We start from the raw sequence: 5,000 nt of genomic DNA on the forward strand, positions 1-5,000 counted from the left end.
CCGTAATCACGTTGACAAATGTATAAAAGGTATGAATGAGAATGAATACTTTCACAATACAAGAGATGTATTTGACCGGTTTCGATTATATCTTCGGCAGAAATACATGACGATGATATAATCGAACCGTCTCAGATACGCCTGTATTGTGAAGCATTCTCTCATTCCATACCCCCTGTTCTACATCAGATATATCTTGACCATTGTCACAATGCTCCAATTTAAACTACTTACATTTGCAGGATATGGGCCAATTCCCTGCATACACCATGATTACTGATTATGACCCTATTCAAAACCTTATCATTATATTGCAATGGCCCTTTCTATTAAGAACTCCCTCCATCTATCTTAACCTATTTTATATATGTCTAACCACTAACGTAGAAAGATAAAGACCCTTTTTCAAGAGCGGTCCTTTTTATTCATTGTTGGTGATGTCTGTCTGTCTCTCTCTCTCTCTGTCTGTCTGTCTGTCCACTCTCTCCTCTCCTCCTCTCCTCTCCACCTCTCCCTCTCTCATCCTCCCTCTCTCTCTCTCTCTCTCTCTCCTCTCTCTCTCTCCTCTCTCTCTTCTCTCTCTCTCTCTCTCTCTCTCTCTCCTCTCTCTCTCTCTCTCTCTCTCTCCCTCTCCTTCCCTCCCTCCCTCTTCCGCTAAACACAAAAACATATACATACATATTTGTTTTATGTCTTCTGTAAATACATATATCATTAAAACAGATAGTAATGGTAAAATACACACAAACACACATATATATTGACGAACACACCCTCTAGTAAACACACAGGTACACATACCCCCCCATACACAGGTACACATACACCCCATCTACACACACAAACATACATATACAACCCCTCTACACATACAAGCATACACTATACACCACCTCTACACACACAAACGTACACATACAACCTCCTCAATACACACAAACATACACATTCACCCTCCCTCTCCCAACAGAACATACGCATGTACCTTCCCTGTACACACACATACACCCTCCTCAATACACCCACCCTCCGTCCTCTACACCCACCCTCCCTCTTCCACACCCCCTTCCCTCCTCCACACCCCCACACTCCCTCCTCCACACCCCCACCCTCCCTCCTCCACACCCCACCCTCCCTCCTCCACACCCACCCTCCCTCCTCCACAGCATCCGTCCCCACGCCACTCCACCTGTGCTTCCCCCCCCCCCCCCCCCCCCAAACAACGCACCCACCGCACCCCCCTTTCACAGTACATCTTCGTCCATTACTCCGAGCGGGACGAGACACACCGTTCATTAAACATTCATTCATCTTCGTGTACTCAAGCCCCCACTCTCGCTCTGGGCTCCGTAAACACCCACATTCACAGCCATAGATCAGTCACGCCTCGGAGGAAATGCTGGCTGTGTGATTGCTATTTGCAATTGCCTAGTTTTTTTTCTTCTTTTTCTTCTTCTTCTTTTCGATTTGTGGCTCCTGGTTTTATCTGTAATTGATTTTTTTTTTCTTTTTGTTATAGTATTCTTTTATCATAGATTCTTTTTTCGTCGTTTTCTTATAATTATTGTTATTATTATTTTTCTTTCTGTTATCATCATCGTTATTATTATAATTTATATATATATTATATATATAATATATATATATATAATATATATATTATTATATATATAATATTTTATATATATACATATATATATTTGTGTATATATATAATATTATATATATATATATATATATATATATATATATATATATATATATATATATATATATTTACATATACATACATACATGTACACACACACACACACACACACACACACACACACCACACACACACACACACATATATATATATATATATATATATATATATAGATATGTATAAAACATATATAGTAGTGGATATATATATATAATATATATATATATATATATATATAATACATATATATATATATATATATATATATAATAGTCTATAGATATAGTATATAACTAATATAATATAATGTAATACATCATATATAAAATAACTATATTCATATATATTTATATATGATATATGTATATATATACTACTATATACATATATATATATATTATATACTATATATATATATTATATATATTATATATATATATATATATATTATTATATATTATCATTATATTATATATATATATTATTATATATTATATTTTTCTATATATTATTCATCTTATACTATCTTTATCAATTTTTGATTGTCTCCTGTGTGAATGAGTGTAGTGATGAGTGATGTATGTGCAATATGAGCTTATGGATACGTGCAGTACAATACCTTTATGCATGTTAGATTAAACGTCGTACGGACTGAGTAATCAGGAAGACGGAGGAAAGTAGAGGCTAAATTGATCAGGCCAGAAGCAGCCTTATACTTAATCATAAACCAACATATAATAAGAATCACGGACTGGGATTAACTGGCAACCAGAAGCTCGCTTTTATTTTGGGTTTTATTTTCATCTTTCTTTTTTTTTTCTTTTTTTTTCTCCTTTTTTTTCTACCTTTTCTTCTTTTTCTTTTTGTCTCCTTTAGTTTTACTTTTATCTTTCGTTTTTTCCCCTTTTTTTATCTTTGTTTTTATTTCTACTATTATTATTATCATTATTACTATTATGATGATGATGATGATGATGATGATGATTATTATTATTATCATTATTATCATTATCTTATTATTATTATTATTATTATTATATTATTTTATTATTATTATTATTATTATTATTATTATTTTCCTTTCTCTTCTTTCATGTTTTCTTTTATTTCCTTTTTCTTCTTCTTTTTTTCATTGTTACTTTTCTCCTTTGTATATAATTGGGTCTAATGATGATGACTTCCATAGTCCTCGTAAATCATGAGCGTAATGCGGTTACGTGATGTAATATATATTTTTCTTTCTTTTTTTATGTACTGAGATTTGAAGTCGGTCTTTTGTTTTATTTTGGGAATCTGAGGGAATTACTGGAATGGGAATATGGGAATCTTTTATTTGGAAATAAAGAAATTACTTAATTGAAATATCGTTTCTTTGGGAATCAGAGGAAATTACTGGAATGGGAATCTTTTTTTTTTTTGGAAATTAGAGGAAATTGCTTTATTAGAATTTTGGAATTTTCTTTCTATAGGAATTAAAGAAAATTACTGGAATGGGAATATTTTATTATGAAACTGGAAGAAATGACTTAATTGGAATTTTGTTTCTTTGGGAATCAGAGGAAATTACTGGAATGGGAATCAATTATTTGGAAATTAGAGGAAATGACTTAACTCGAATTTTGCTTCTTTGGGAATTAAAGGAAATTGTTTGAAATGAACTTTGGTTTCTTTAGGAGGCGAGAGCAGGGATTTCATGAGATTTGATAGGACGGGTTTATCACGATAAATGATAATGACCTGTGATGATAATTATGATGAAACGACAAAAACAATGATAATAGTGAGGATAACAATGATACGATGATAATAATGATAATAGTAATGATAACAATAAGGATAATAATAGCAATAATAATAACAATAATAATGATAATAATGATAATAATAATAATAATAATAACAGTAGCAATATAATAACAATAACAATAAAGATAGCAATAATGATAATGTCGATAATAATAACAATGATGATCATAATAATGATAATGAATAAGAACCACAACAATAATAATGACATTTAAACAATGATGATAATAATAATTTGAATACCAGTAAAAAAGAGAAGATAAAAAGAAAATTAGAATGTTTGAGAGGAGATGAGAAATGACGAAGAGGGGAAAGGAGAAAGGAGAAAGGGAAAATGAGAAGAGAATGAAAAAGAGAGAGAAAGGTAGAGAGGAGAAAGGGAAGGGGGGGGAGACAGAAAGAAGGAGAAAGGAGAAGAGGAGGATAAGGTAAAGGAGAGTGGAGAGGGAAGAAAGGAAGAGGAGAAGGGGAGGACGAGCAGAGGGAAAGGAAAAGGCAAGGAGAGAGGAAAAGGAGAATAAAGAAGAGAATGAAGGAAGAGTGGTAACGGAAGGACAAAGAAAACAGAATGACAGAAGAAGGGGAAGAAGAATTAACAAGACGGAGGAGAGTAGGGAAGGATCAGTGAGAAAAAGAGCGAGTCAGAACGGGGAGAGAGAGAGAAGGTAATGAAAGAGGCGAGGGGAAGAGGGAGTAGAGGGGGGGGGGAGGAGATGAGAGGAGGAGAGGGGAGGGGAGGGGAAGAAAGGGGAGGGGAGGAGAGGGGAGGAGGGAGGAGGAAGGGGAGGGGAGGAGAGAGGAGGAGAGGGGAGGGGAGGAGAGGGAGGAGAGGGGAGGGTGCAGGAAGGGAGCAGAGAGGAGAGAAGGGAGGGGAGGAGAAGGAAGGAGGGGGGGGGAGGAGAGAGGGGAGAGGGAAGGGGAGGAGAGGGGAGGAGAGAGGAGGGAGAGGGGCAGGGGAGCTAGAAGCGAGGTGAGGTAATAAACGCAATAAGTGAGGATGGTTAGGCACGGATTACAAAAGGCCAAGAGGAAGGGAGCCGTTCTTCCCACTCGTCGAGGGTTGGCCAGGAAGCTGCCAATCAAAATAGTAAGACGAGCAAGGATAGGATGGCTGGGGGAGGGAGAGAAGGGGGGGGGGCAAGGAAGGAGTGAGAGAGGGGAGGGGAGGAGGGAGAGAGAGGAGGGGAGAAGAAGGAGGAGAGAAAGGAGAGGAGAGATAGAGAGAGAGAGAAGAGAGAGAGAGAGAGAGAGAGGAGAGAGAGAGAGGAGGAGAGAGATAGAGAGAGAGAGAGAGAGAGAGAGAGAGAGAGAGGAGAGGACATGGAAGAGAGTCGGGAAGGAGGGGAGAGAGGGAGTCTGAAGAGAGAGAGGGGGAGGGAAAAGGGGAGGGGAAGGACAATGAAGAAGGAGGGGAGAGGGAGAGAGGAAGGAGGGAGAAAGGCGGAGGGGGAGAGGACAAGGAAGGGAAATCGGGAAGGAAGGGAGA

This window comes from Penaeus monodon, chromosome 39 (genome assembly GCF_015228065.2).
Source record: "Penaeus monodon isolate SGIC_2016 chromosome 39, NSTDA_Pmon_1, whole genome shotgun sequence".
Lineage (NCBI taxonomy): Eukaryota > Metazoa > Arthropoda > Malacostraca > Decapoda > Penaeidae > Penaeus > Penaeus monodon.